At 42.5% G+C, this 15,328-nt stretch overlaps 1 long non-coding RNA gene across 1 annotated transcript in view; it reads left to right on the forward strand.

Moving 5' to 3' along the window:
• LOC136358503 (uncharacterized) overlaps window positions 1-9,954 on the forward strand; it is a 71,681-nt gene extending 61,727 nt beyond the window's left edge. The window contains exon 3 of the long non-coding RNA XR_010743129.1: window positions 9,303-9,954. This is a non-coding gene — a long non-coding RNA (uncharacterized lncRNA). The remainder of the gene's footprint in view (window positions 1-9,302) is intronic.
• Window positions 9,955-15,328: the final 5,374 nt, after the last annotated feature.

Here is a 15,328-nt window from a genome sequence, read left to right on the forward strand (position 1 = left end):
AAAAGGTAAAGCTCACACATTGAGATAAGAAGAATTTAGTGGAAAGAGCAATGAGATAAGAAAATAAGCAGCAGCAGTAATAATGGTTGAGAGTACAAGAAAGAAGTGAACCATTCCCAAGGAAACCCTCTGACAACAGACAACACCAAACTGCTCCCTCTCCATGGAGGAGACCCCTTCTCCCTGGAAGAGACTCCCTTTCCCCCAGCCCTGGAAATGATATGAGGTGGTATAGAATAACCTCTGGGTCCTGGCCATACCTGGCCTACCCTCTCTTGGTTACTGCAAAAATTAACCCTGTCCTGGTTCCAGCCAGGACAATATGTTGGGCTAGGAGAGTGGCAGGTTACTAAACTCATACCCAGATAGGAGTGGTGGGAGTAATGAGCAGTAATTTTTCTGTCTGCCACTCATTCCTAGGTGTTTAAGTGAAATGACAATGTTAGATGGCTTGTGATATCTGGCCTCAGTGCTCTGTCTCTAAGCCTGCCTGGATGTGCACCTTCTTAAACAACTGCAGGAATTTTTCACTGACTTGTGCAGGGTTCCTGTTTCTGTAACCTCTGAATTTTGAGCATGCCAGTGGCGTGGAGGTTCCTGGCCTCTCTCTGAGGTGCATTAACCCAGGAGTGCTCTCAGTCGTTACAGCTCAGCGTGTGGGTATTGATCACTGCTGCCTGTCCCTGAGCCAGGGGGGATGAAAGCAGGTTGAAGAGGACACTTTTGGCCTGTGGATGAGTGTAGGTGACATTCTGGCTCTGTGACATCGAGCTTGTCCTGTGAGAAGTGGTCTTCTGCTCTTTTGCATTGTTTTGGAGCGTGTTGCCATGCTGCTTTTATGCAGAAAACACTGATTCCAGGTATCCCTGCTGACATTCCCTTCTCTCCATGACTGATTGTGTGCTGGAGTACTGTCACCTACAGATCTGTGTGTATATATATGTGTACATGTACCTACACAGGTGAGTCTCATCCTGGCTTGTATAAGAGCTGGATTAGTGCATCCTTCTCTCTACTGGTCCTGGGATTTGTCAGAAAGGGAATCCCCCTCAGATCCTGACTTATTGAAGCTGGTCATGTGCAGAGTCAGTAAGTTTTGTTCTTCACCTTGATTGACTTCAGAGGTCAGTCAGCTGGGGCCTGGGATGTCACATGCTGTTCCTGTAGTTCATGAAAAACTTAATTTTGCAGTTAAAGCATTTCAGCGATAGTAGCAGAACTTTTTTTTTTTTTTTTCCAAGTTAAACAGGATACTTTTACAAGAGCAGGGCTTTTTAAAGCAATGTAGTGTTTTTTGGGGTTGACTTTTAGGAAGTTCCCACTGTTCAGGTTCAGTGTTTGTAGAGTTGTAGGTTAGCCTCTACAGTAATACAGGAGTCAGGTGCTGATGGAATCAGCAGGCTGCAGTTTCCCTGTGGCATTTGGCCCAGCTGGTCTTTAGGAGATATTTTGGAAGACCTTGCAGCAAGGGAGAATGGTAACTGTGCTTAGACAGCACAGGTAGGTAAGCCCAGTGTCTACACTTTAGGTGTAGGTGGAAGTTTTCCAGCAGAACAACGTGTTGGGCCAGCCAGTCTGCTGACATCAAAATGTTTCTGCAAAAATGGGACTTTTTATTACAACCTTCCAGAGCTGTGAGGTCTGGGAGTCCTCCTTGCTTTTCCTTCTTGGCCTTGTGTCAGTGCCAGGCTGCATTGGTGGAGTCCAGAATAGGAGCTGAACTATGCTGGGGGCTTGGATATTGGCCATACAGCCTCTGCTTTTAGCTGATGTTTTAAAAAATGGGAGGGTTTTCTTTTTGCATGTATGGATTTGGTTTTTGGGGGGGGGGGGGAGGGGTAGTGTCTGTTTTGTTTTTAAATAGTTCTTTTTTTCCAGATTATTAGAGGTGGAGAGGGAGAATCTTACAGCTCGACACAAAGCTGAAAGAAACTAGACAAATCCTCTAACTCCTTTCTTCCATATTGGTCTTGAAGGTCTGGTTATGTTTGACTTTTCATTGAAGTTATCCCTGGAGATGGCAAGAATTAAATGTTACCAGATCAGCCATGTAAAGGTCACTTTCTTCTACAGCCTGTCACCTTTCCTGGGCCTCCAAGGATCTCTCCTCTTGGTGCTGGAGCTTTCCAGTGTCACCAGAGATGGGGTCACCAGCCCCAGCTTGACCCACAGCCCCACAGGTGAGGCCCAAGGATTCAGCCACGCTGGTCTGCTCTGGTGAATTTTCAAACCAGACAAAAAAAAAATCTTTTGGCAAAACTCGTTTTCTTCTAAAAGTGTTCTCTCCATTACACTTTACCCCCTCATTTTTATAATGGAATGTGCACAACAGTGCCCATATTGACTTATGTTTTCAGTCAATATCAAGATTTATTGTCCCCTGAGTTAAATGAATCACAATATTGACCTCATTGTAAGCCAATACCAGCTTAATGTATTTTTTTAGAGTATTTTGTATTCATTTTTAGTAATAGGGCCCATACAGTAGTCTATAATATTCATTTGTATTCCTCTTCTTGCTCTTTCCCTTTTTTTTTTTTATATTTCCTTGTCTGTGTCTGTTGATGGCTATTGCAGCAGTAGACACTGGATTCATTTAATGAATGAGAAATAAAGATGTCCAGTTGCTGGTGTATCTCCATTATAGAGAAGGAATGAGTCATTTCCACAATCAGCTTGCCTTTAGCTTGGGCCAGGAAAAACAAGGTGCAGTGCCTCTAGCAGGCACTGATATACAAACAATAGCCAAGTGTTACTTGTATCTTACCACTTCTTTCTTTCCTTCTTTTTCTTTTGTTTTCTCTATTTTTTTAATTTCTTTTTTTCCTTTCCTTTTCTTTTTTGTATTTAAATTTTCCACGGGAGGGGGAAAAAAACCCCAGTATTTCTTTAATATTGAATTCCATTTATCTCCATAAATTGGTTATGGTATACGATCTAAAGGACTCAGCTGTTTTTAAAATAGGTTTATTCTTTTTCCTTTAAGATTATTTCAGATTATTTCCACACAGTATAGGCGAGTTATAAGAAGACTCATTTTGCAGACTTCAGTGAGAGCTGCACATTTGCAGTGCATCGTTTCAGCTGTGGAATGTTGAACAAAGAAATTAAATTTATATGTATCACCTAAATTATTTCAGATTCATGGTTCAGCAAAGAGTTGAGATCCTAATCAAATATGTAGTTTGCATGGGCACTACACCTTTTCTCAATAATAATATGGCAGTTCTATTTACAATGCTTGACTAGATTTTGTAATAATGCTTTTACTGAAATTTACCTTTTGTTTTTCTGCTGCAGTCTTGGCTGCCCATTAGACATGTGCACTCTCAGAGCAAAGATAATGATTGCAAGTAACTTTTCTTGAGAGGAGGGATGAGAGAGAGAGAGAGAGTGAAATCAGGGCTCCTGTCAAATATTCCTACCTCTCAGACTTGTCCAGTGACTAGTAAAATACATGCTGATATATGGGCAAGTAGATCTGTGTTTTGTGTTAAAAGGAATGGTTTGAATATCAAGGTTTTGAGAAATTGTCTGAAAAGCTGCTTCACTAGAATTGCCCCAGCTATCCCTTCATCAACATCCACTGCCTCTACTGCAGCATGAAGGAGAAAAACACCCGTAGAGGATGGAGAGGAGCAGAAAGGGGTGGCAGAAGAGGAATAATACATTCTTGGGGCTGAGCCCAGGGTGGGAAAAGGTGAAGGAGTATTCTCCTTTCATGTGCTGATGCTGGCCAAGAAAGGAGGAAACCCTGAAGTACCTTTTTTTTTTTTTTTTTTTTTTAATCTCTGGTCTGTGCAGCAGTACATCAATGAACATTAGGGTTTTCTACAAGGCAGTGCCCTGTAAATCAAAACTGTAGAGGCAATTAATAAGTAATCTTTCCCCATTTTGCTTTTGCAGTGGACTGTAGCTTCCCCACTTGTCCCTGAGCAGAGCTTCATGCCCTGATGGTGATGGTTGTATTTTTTTTTTAAGATCTGAGAGTTTGTTTGTTATTTGGAACATGCTCTCTGTGTGCATCCAAAGATCTGGGAAAAAAAAAAAAAAAACCAAAAGGACAATTTTGTTTCCTAATACAGGAGTTTCTTGCTTCTCCAGTCCTTGTTAGGAGGATGTGGGAAACTCAGAGGGGAAAAGAGTCTCCCCCAAAGCAGGTTTTACATTCCTCTCAGACTTTTTTCACTTTAACTTTCTCTTTTTTTTTTTTTTTTTTTCTGCTTGTCTAAAATTCTTGTTCTGACACTGTGGGTACCATAATGTCCCTGTTTCTGGGGAATTTTGATGCTGAAAATGGGTGGCAAAGGGAGCACATGAGAAATTGTTATTTGTAGGGCTAACTTCCTGCTGGAAATATCTTGCCATTCCAGTGTCTTTTTCTGTTGGAAGAGCTCCAGCTCCCTGGGCAGCTACTCTTTCTTTGGCATGCATTCTTATCTGGAAAAAGTAATCCAGAGAACAGCCAAAGAACGATGTTTTGCCCTCTTAAATCCTTCCTCTCCTCTGGAAATGCAGCTTCCTTTCTCCTTGGTTGAATGAGTGAAGACTGAGGAAGTAGATACAAATAAGATATGAAATTCCTCTGTTTGTTCCTAACGTTTTAATTTTTTCAGTACGGAAACCACAGACTCCAAGTGACCAGAAATAAGAAAAGGGAACAGAAGAATTTCATAGGAAGGGAAAAAGGAATTGTTTGGAGATGACTGCTCCACCTTATGTGTTAGGGGTGAGATGCCAGCTGTGACAACCTTTTTGGCAGTACTTCCCGATTTCAGAGGTAGAAAGGAATTCTTCCTCTCCCTCACAGCTTGAAAACTGCAAGGTGAAAATATAAATACAAAGTTATAATTAGATTCTAAAAATTCCTTCTGAGTCCTGACATTCCTGAAGCTGCCTGAGCAGTGAAGGGTTTCTGTGAAGGAAAGAGAAATCCAAAAAGAGTAAGAAACTCAAATACTCCAGCAGACAGTGAGCTGTGATGATGCTGACAGAGATGCTGTGAAGGAGCACATGAGAGAGAGCATAGAGAATTTGGATTGTGTATCTTACAGCAAATAGAGCAGATCTGTTAGCCATACATTAATTGGTACAGGAAGGCAATTAGGAGCAAAAAAAGGCAAAATGCTGGGGTCATAAATGCAGTTTTCTGTCCAGAGGTATGTCTTTGAAAAATCCCTGGCTTGTTCAAACTTTGATGTCATTGATCAGATGTTAGCACTGGGTAATTAAATGATAAAATAGAAAGAGAAAGTCCAATAAAAGCCTTTTTTTTTCCTTAATGATGATGAACTTAACATTTTCAGGCAGAAGAATTAAATTTGATGTCTGGTCAATAACATATTTGCTTATTAATAGAGTGAATGATCTAAAATTCAACAAATTACCGTGCAGATATTTATTAGTAGGCATAATAATGCCTTTAGTTCTAATACAGTGCTTAATTTATTTTAAAAAGTAACTTCCTCATACTTTGTGATGCTTCCTGGTAGATGTTGCTCTACTGAGAGAAGGAATGGCTAAAGGAGTAAAGTGGTTACAGCCCCATCCTTTTTATACATTGCCTGCTTGGTCTGGCACAAAATACCTTTTAAATTTTTTTTTTTTTTTTTTTTTTTTTGGTACTATGCCACCATCCATATACTGGGGGGAAAAAAACCCTGAGTTATAATCTTAAGAAGGGATTTGTAGAGAGGAAACTAATAGGAGGCAAAACCCACCCAAACCCATCAGTCCTTCTAGGTGTGGGATTCCTCAGAATTAATCCACTGTGGCTTTGGAGATTGCTGAAGTGAAGTGAGTCCAAAAAAAGTCAAATACCAATCTCTCATGGAGTGAGTTAAGCTTTGGGGAGCGGGTTAGTCTCAGCTGATGGCAAGCTGAGAGGGGAGAGGGCCCAAGGTGCTGGGCAGTGGTGCAAGGGCATACTAAGCTTTGGTAATTTTTGAGATCCTTGAGGAGTGCTGGCTCGTTCTTGTTTCAGCAGAGTTGGAGATGTGCTGGAAACAAATGGTCAGGAAATGCTCGGGAGCATCCTGTGCAGTGCAAGGCAGCAGAAGTAACACAGAGGAGTTAAGTGGTGGAAAGCTTTTTCAGGAGAGATGCCAGCCTGAACAGACCTGAGACACAAGACTGTGAGTCTGTTAAAGGAGACAATGCCACGGGAGCTAGGTCATACAAAAAAAAAAAAAAAAAAAAAAAAGAAAAAGAAAAAAAAAACCACAGTTCTCTCTTTTGCCCCTCGGTGTCTCTGCTGTGATGTTTAGAAGCCCTGGGATGGGCTTTCCCCTCCTGCAGAATGTGCCCAACCCTTTCAGCAGGCACCGTGGAAGGAGTTAAGGATGCGAGCTCAGCCTCAAGCTCGGTTTCCTGGCTCGTGTTGGTTGTTGCCAAAATCTTAATGTTGTTTTAATGCATTTTTGTGTTCATGAATCCATTTTCCAGAGCTGCTGATTGCACACACTAACCCTTTTTATGTGACTAAAAGCCAGCTGTAGTATCCTTGAAGAATCAAATGCTCTCATAGCTCTGGAAATTGCTCTGGGTGTGCATGCGTGTTTATTTGTGCGTCAGCTCTTTTAATCTTTCCACTGAAAACCTAATATACTGGAACTGGGACGTTTTCAAAAAAAGAGAACACTTCAAAACAATTCTAAATATAAATTAAATTCACTTCCAAATGGCTTGTTAAAAAATGCAGATGGTTTATATTTATTATATCATTTTTTTGTTTTATCACCTTGCAAAATTTTACGGCATAGAATCTTATTTAACGCCGAGGCATTTTAAGCAGCAATATTAGACAGCTGTATGTGCGTCATACTAAGAGATTTTTACAGGATATTAAAGTTGGTTCTGATGTAACCTGGTGTTTTGAGCAGCATAGATTAGGCATTTTCCAATTTTGTAATTTTTTTTTTTAAAGTAGGTGCTGCCTTTTTTTTTTTTTTTTTTTTTTTTGGCCCCTCCCAAAATAACCTTTTAGTCCTTGATTCCAATTGTTCTCAAGGTGTAAGGAACTTCGGGCCAGACTGATTGAGAAACTGCTCTCTGAGCTTATATGAATAACAAAGAGTGGCCTAGATATTATCTCAGCTGAAATTAGGGGTAATTATGCTCTATGGCAAATTATATACATAGTTAAAATAAATAACAAAGCACAGTGTTCATATCCTGGTGATTAACTTTTCCCCCCCCCCAAGTTCTGTTTGCCTTTACAATTTTTCCATTGCAATCAACGTGAGAATATTGCTGGGTAGCAGCAGCACCTGAATAAGTGCCAGCCCCATTTGTTGTTTTTTTTCCCCTCCTCAGCCTCCAACAGGCACAAGCAGGTTTAATGTTAACTCGACTCAACTCCAGCTCCTCTGCTGGTTCTCACACCCTCCAGGTCAGAGCTAAATCCCCTATTAATTAAACAGAAATTATATCCGAGATAAATCACTTGGCGCAAGGAACCCACGGTGGAATTTTTTGAAAGATGTTTGCAATAATTAAACATTCTGTGACTGGTGACATTTTAAATAACTCTTAAAATACCAACCTGTGTTGATATTTAAAATAGGCTCTTCAGTGGAAAGGCAGTGATCCCATTGAGCAAATAAGATAAACCACGTCATCATGTAAGAAGGGGAAAAAAACAATCATTGAACAGCAGCAAAAAAAAAAAAATCCTGAATGTTTTCATATGGCAAGAATCTTAAAAGTGTTTGGAAGATACAGGTTAGGGGTGGTTCTGTCGATGCTTGTGAAGGAAGAGCTGATAAACCTTCCGTCTCTGGTTGCTGAAGTGTGAGAGGTGGGTTTCCTGGCTCATGGGCACCTGTATAGGAACAGAAGGGGCTCAGGGAAGGATTCTGGCTGGTCTTTTAGGGTTTTGCTGTCTGCTTGTCACCTCCTGCACTGCACCTTTCCTCCTGACCTGGCAATTTCAGGGGCATTTTGTGCAACCAAGTGGAAGCCCGAGTATTTCATCAGTGTCCCCAGGCAATGTGCCACTTGGGCTGATGGGAGCTCACAGCAGTGTTGCTGCACACTTGCACAGGCTTGCCTCACCCTGTGCCCACTGGCTTTGGAAAACATACAAACAAAATAACACCTCCCCCACCACCAAAACCCAAATCCCACAATGGTTCCCTTCTCCCAGAGCATGTGGGGAGAACAAATAGAGAGTCTTGCCTGGCTGCAGGAGGAGAGGGGGTGTGGGAGAGCTGGTGTAGGAGGAGAAGGCTCTCTGCACCTTGTTGGTGGTTGACTGGTCTTTGTGGCCAGTTGGAACAGCTCTGTGCAGGCTGGAGAGAGGGAGAGATTTGGCTGCCTTGCAGGGTTGGGCATCAGTGAATTGGTTTTTGCACTTCTCTCTTTGCTCATGGCCTGAGTGACTGTGGCCATGCCTTCTACCCTGAGGAGGCAGGGAGTTTATCCAGAGCTGGGCAGATCTAGAGACTCCTCCAGGCCAGTCCTTCCCCTGTCCTGGTCTCTGTGAGCTCCTGCAGCCTTAGAGCAAGCAGGGGTGCCTTGAGGTTAAGGTTGTAAAAAACAGGATGAGAATGGTCTTCCTGTGAGAAGTGCAGGCATCTCACATGGGTCTACTGCTATACTTTGATTAAAGGTGCAGTGGGTTATGTGGAAGTGGATTGTATCTGTAGAGTGACTGAAAACTGTCACATAGTGTAGCTTTACTCTGAGTTCTTCAAGATGTCTCATGTCTGGCCCCTTTTCCAATCAAGCTGTCACTGCTGCATGTTCTCTTAGTTGCCTATTGCTCTCCATCTAAGTGGATCATTGCCCTTCTTCACCTGTAGTCTCCACCTAGAAAAGGACCCTGTGTGCAGCCTAACCTACTTTCTCAAAGAAAAGTCAGGAAATCCTGTTTGTCTTGGTTTAGTCTCTTTTTTTTCTTTTTTTTTTTTTTTTCTTTTTTTTTTTAAACTGCATTTTACGTTCCACCTGGATTTTATAGCAGGCAATTTCAGCGAGAGGCACAGGAACCAAGAGACTTGACGTGTCTTTACTTGAGGAAAAACTGTCTTTCCTACTGCTGCAGCAGTCTGGCTCCATGTCTGGAGCTTCCTTGTGTTTTGCTGGAGCTTCTCCCCTGCCTGCTCACAGGGAATGCAGCCGAGGAAGGTGCATGGCCAAGGAGCCTGGCAGTGTGGTGCTCATCTGGAACAGCTGGATGGATGGCAGCTCGGAGCAATGGCTTGTACCTGCACCTTGGATTTACGAGCATTTGGGAAAACACAGCTATTCGACTACCCAAACCATGCCTTTGCCAGGCTAATCCTGTTTGCTCCTTGAAGGATTAGTTTCTAAGATTGGGACAAATCTTTCTGGGGGAAGAAGAGGAGGAGTAAGCAAACATAACTTGTCACTTGGAGCAAGAATTAAGAAGATGAAACGTGAAGAAACGCTGACTTAGACCGATCTAATCGCCAAACTGTAGTTCAGGGATGTGAGCTTTGAAGCCGAGGCTTGGACTACAGGAAACACCTGGACAGGTAAAATACAATAGTTCCTCTCTGTGCTGATCAATGCATGTCCTCCTCCTGGTTTTAAGGCCTGAAGGTCTGACAGTCGATGTCTTGTGCCTGTGGCCTCACTGCTCCCAGCCTCTGATGCTCTGGGAGGGTTTTCAGGGTCCACCTCTGCCTCTCGTGCTGAAAGCCAGGGTATGCTCCTCCTGCCAGGGTAGGTGGGCTGGGGACAGTCACTCCCTTGCCCCTACCAAACCAGCTTCTTCCTATTCAATAATTGCTACCGGCAGATACAAACTACTGCTCGTCCCTGTTACTCCACGCTTTAACGTGGGGGTTGAGAGCTGCACCCCGAGTGACTGCGCGGTGCTTTATTACTCCGCGTTATTTAATTATTCGGCGAGCACCGGTTAGGCTTGCAATGTGAACAGGGCGGGCTGCGCTGACGGCGGAGAGCCGCAGGGCATGGGAGCGGCGACCCCGGGGCTCGAACCGGTGGCTCCCGGGGCTCGAACCGGTGGCTCCCGGGGCTCGAACCGGTGGCTCCCGGGGCTCGAACCGGTGGCTCCCGGGGCTCGAACCGGTGGGTCCCGGTCTCGAACCCGCGGCCCCGGCTGCGGGCGCTGCGGCGGGCGGCCGGCAGAGGGCGCCGGGCCCCCAGGCACGGGGGGAGCGCAGCGGGGCCGCCCCCGGGGACACCGCCCGCTTCTCTCCCCTCCTCTGGGGGCTGTGCGGAGAATAAAACAAATTTTTAAAAGAAATGAAAAAATTAAGGGGGAAGGAAAAAGCAAAAGAAAAAAGAATCCCAGTTTTAGCCAGACCAAACTTTTATCCCCAGTGGAAGCGTCGCCCCATCCCGCCGGGAGTACTGCAGCCATTTGCGGGGCTGCACAAACCCACCCCAGCCACGAGCCCACTCAGAGAGTGCTCCCCGTCCTCCCATGTGTTCCTTGGAGCAGGTTTCTGGCACGCTGGGACGCTTTAAACTGGAGCGGATTCATGTACAAATCAATTCAGAACTGGGAAACCATCACTTCCCTTATGTATACATCTCTCCTGCGTTACCAGTTTTCCAGCTGGGAAGGCTGGCAGGCAGACGGCTTGCGAGGTGGCTGCCAATGCTGATTCATGACCCAGCCCACAAAGGATATTAATATGGTACCATAAGAACGTTTTCCCCTCAAAGACAATGAATGTGTAATTTCTGTGATGCAAGTGGAGGTCAGTCTGATGCTGCTCTCTTGCCAGTAAGTTATACAATAAGTTTATAAGTGTACTTGTTGGACAGAGCCAAAACCTCAGAATGGCTTTCAGAGCCAGTTTTTACCCCATTTGGTTTACTGTGAGCCCCTGGTTTTTGGCCAGCTATAGTCATACTATAAATTAATTTTATTCTGCAATTTTAGAAGGCAGTGTAAGGTTTAAAAATATTTTTTCCAGTTGTCACGTTTCTAAATATGCTGTCTTTTATTTTTGCCATATTCAGTGCCAAAAAGCACAGCTTAGGAATGTAGTAGGAACATAGGAATTGCCACAACAGTCCATCTTGTTGGTCTCCTGTCTCTGTCGGCTGCTGGTGCCAGATGCAAATTCTTGAAGCAGCTACGTAAAAGAAGTTCTCCTAACATAAAAAATACTGAGGTGTGGTGGGAGGGTAAGAAAATAAGAGCTGCAGGAGAGACTGGGCAGAAAGGCTTTTTCTTTATTTTGTTTATTTATTCATTCCATCTACTTACAGATTTGTTTTACAGAACTCCAAGCTGATTTTCATTTTTCCTCCTTTTGCTTACTAGCCCTCAACTGTGCCACATATGAGAGGTAGCCAAAACAGAGCAGGGAGCTTCTTGCTTTCTGTTTTAGGAGAAGGAGCTCGCTTTCTCTGATGGGAGGGGATGTAAAAGGCTTCAAAAGACGCCAATGATTTGTCAAAGATCATGGGAAGATGCAGAAAATCATGTAGCGGAGGCAACAGCGAGGATGCCTTGTGCAGCTCAGTGCTGGGAAGCAGGATTTGCTGAATAAATTTACAGCAAGTTCATCTAGCCTGTCTAATGGCTAGTTGTTGTTTGAAGTGCTTGCATGAAAGCACAGCACCGTGTGAGTGCTAGAAAATTCAATGGTACAAGGGAGTTATTTAGCTTATGCCCTTGAGATTAATCACAGGCTGGGTAACTTAACTCCAAGAGCAATCTCTTCTGCTCTAACGTGCCTTACTCAGATAGCAGCTGAGCAGCCAAGGGCTGGGCATTTTGCAAAAATCATAATTATTTTTGATCTGGAGTAGAATCCTTCATTTCCGAAGTGCAGCTCTGCAGCCAGCAGAGCAGGAGGACCTCAGTTAATCCCCTGGAAAACTTGTGTTCCTTATCCCCCTCGGGAGCCTGTCGGGCTTCAAGCAGTGACAAGGCACAGGAGGGAGAAAGCTGGAGCAGGTACAAATCTCGGGGACACTCCTGAGGGGTGAGAATGTTCCCCTGGCTGTCTGTGGTATCATTTTCCGTGCTGGAAATGAGAGTGAAATATCCTCCAGGCACTGGGTGTCGAGGATTGTGATCTGATCTTTTAGTGGGTTCATTAGCTGGACTCTCACTCACGGCGTTTCCTGATGCTCTCGTGTGCAGGAAGCTTTCTGGAGACTTCAGATGAGCATCCAGTGAGAGAGAATACAGAAAATTCAGTGGATTGGGAGAGGTTTGTGTATAAAAGTTACTAAGCCTACGATGGATCATATAAAGAATTTTAGGGATCGACATATTCCTTGCTCGAGAATCTTTCCAGCCTCACTGATAAGTGAAGGACATCATTAATTTAAATGAATTTTTGTGCTTATGTCTGAAGCTTATCCTCGTTCGCTGGCAAAGAAAAATAAATGCTTTTTTCTTCTCTTTATTGCAACCCTGTGTGGCATGGTCCACGGACATACAAGGAGGGATTTTTTTTCTGTACACACGTCCCCCCAAAATGTCGCCCTAAATGATCAAGAGGAGGAAAAAAAAATAAAAAAAAAGGACATTCCACACACATAAAATATGTAATTAAAATGATGAATTATTGTAAGATAGAATATTAGCCTTTTGACATTTTAATCTGAGCAGGAGAGAGTGAGAGAGTGCATTTGGAGCCGCTCAATTAAATTTAGAATTTTTTCCCCTCCATTGTTATGAATAAATAGAAAGATTCTGTAGCAGTCTGCGGAATTATTAATTGCAAGTACTGTAGAAGGTGCATGCACCGTATCATGAAATGGAGTATCATTGTTAGTGACTATATTTCTTGGTAATTAAGGCCCAGACTAATGATGCAAGTTTTCTTCAGCATGATTTTCATCTGATTATGAGGCTGCTTCATTAAGAGCACTCAGACTAACGAGCTGTAGCTGTAATAAAGTAATTTTCTGTCTTGTGCTCTGATTGATAAAGAGTTTCTATAGCTAAAAGGAATTGAAAATATAATTATAATTAGAAATGGTTGAATAAAGTTATTACAGGATTGCTGAAGGGTAGTGCAATTGACACCATAATGTTTTTTGGAAGTGTGCATCTCAAAATTAGACTTTATAAAAGGAAGGGGGAAAAAAAACAACCCCCCAAACCCTCTGTGCTAATAAATGGGCAGAGTGTTGCTGCTTCCATAAAATGAACTGTTAGATTAAAGTAAAATGAGGTTTTCCCACATTGTTCAGAACAAGAAAAACATATGCAGGAAGAATGCTGTTGCCTTTCTTCCCAGCATTCCTCTTAAGTGAAGTAAAGCTTATGAAAGTGCTTTTTACTCCATTTATAAAAATTTTCGTGCTGCCATATGTTGCAAAAAAGATCCTTTTGATTAAGCTGATGTGTTTTGAAGCATACAGTATAATTTTGGTGTTTCCCTTTAAAAAATGTGCAAAGAGTTATGTGAGTCTTTTCTGTGTATTAGCATACAGTAACTAGTGGTTTTTTTGATAAATGTTTTTGAACAGCGAGGTTTTCCTTTCTTTCTGTCTTCTTTTTTTTTAAATCTCCTTGCATTGGCCAATATCAAAATATAACTGGGTCAAATACGAGGTCTTTTTTTTTTCTCCAGGGGAAGCAAATCAACTTTTTATCCCAGAAACCTTATTCCTTTTTATGATGTTCATATTATAAACAGCACAAACTCCGTTAGAGCAATCCTTTGTGCGTATGTCATAGGATATATAGGCTGTATTGATAGAAAAAAACGATAATAAGGGTTTTATTTAGAATTAGCTGATGCACTTTAGTACTCAGAAGTTGTTTGACTTATTTAATTTGGAGGCTTTCTGTATTGCTGTATCTCCCTCTTCGGAAGTCATGCATATATTTTAAGGCTACAGTTATGCACATTTGGTTATGTAAATCTGTCCCATGCAGACTCCAAGGAACTTTATTGTATTGGATTGAAACAAACAGTAGATCATCTAGATGTATATTTATGCTAATTAACTTAAAGCCAGCATTTTGCATTGATTGCTCGGTCATAATGCTTTTTGGAAGATTTTTAGAATTTTTGAAAATCATTCTTAACGCATTATACGGTGATAAAAGTGTGTTATTGGAATACCATTAGCAGGAATAAAAAAAGAGCAGAATTTTATTGGTTGTTCATTGAAAATGTTAGCTGTGATTAGTTACATAATCCTACATTAACCTGTAAATTAAAATTCCTTGGTGCAATTTGATGGCTGATTTAATTTTGTCTTTCTTTGTTTGCCGCAGGCTAATTCCATTATGAATTCTTTATACAGCCTTTTCCCTCAATGATTAGCAGCTTCTACTCAAGTTCTGATTACTATTGTACACTTAGCACTACATAAAGCTGGGGATTAATATTCCCCTGAAGAATTGTTGCTATGGATCTGCTCTATTCCTTCTAAGAGATGTTTCTGCAGCTTCAATTGTCCATAAATTATGATCTCTAGTGAATTATCAGTGGGAGTGAACTAAGCTTAACAAGCTGAAGAGAGCACTCTAGTTCTGAAAGAAAAAGGGAGAGAGAGAGATAAAAAGATTCTCAATTATTAATTGCAAGGTTTCCATAATACAGAAGTGGTGATATTTTCCCTATCTTCATTCCTGTGAGCGTGTAAGAAATCAGGGTGAGTCAGAAATACTGAAGTCCTAACCCCCTCCAGCACTTAGAGATAAAACCTTCAGGAGGATCTTAATTATGTGGAGGCAGAGGTGGAAAACCCAGCCCCGTCATCCTGGGGTTTAAGTTTGTATTTTGGCTCTTCTCATTTCTGTTTCACCATCTCTGTCCTCCTGGTGTAGTTTCCAGCCTGTCGATAGCACTATTAGTAGCCTGGCTCAACTGCCTTTTAAAATATAGTTGGGATTAATAGGGGATTTAATTGCAGATGTCTGAGGAGCTTTCATATTTGGAGAGGTTTTATTAAGAGACAGCTATTCCAGTTCAAGTTTGTGAGCACTTTGCTATGCTCCCATCTGTTCCCCTTCGTTAGGGCTTTAAAGTCATATTTCTCCTACTGATTCATGGCTGTTTCCCTTCTCCTCCCTTGAAAAACCTGCCTTGAAGGCTGTGCTGCAGCGTTATTCTTTCTTGCTGGGTATGTTCGATTTTCCTGGTTGAGATGATCACATCCTTCTGCCTTTTCAGCCCCAGCCAAGCCCCCTCTTGCTCAGACTCCAGGCTGCAGATTGTTGGGGTTAAAGACTCATTTTTAGGGAAATCCTTAGGGAGGGGCACAAAGGTGGCTCTGAGCCGTTGTGACCTGGCATCCCGGCCCAGCAGAAGCAGAGCTGCCTTGCCTTTACTCAGGCCACTAGATCACAACCTCCTTGGCTATTCCATGCCAAATCTCTAGTTCAGTTAGACTGATGGTGTGTTTT

This window comes from Sylvia atricapilla, chromosome 3 (assembly GCF_009819655.1).
Source record: "Sylvia atricapilla isolate bSylAtr1 chromosome 3, bSylAtr1.pri, whole genome shotgun sequence".
Lineage (NCBI taxonomy): Eukaryota > Metazoa > Chordata > Aves > Passeriformes > Sylviidae > Sylvia > Sylvia atricapilla.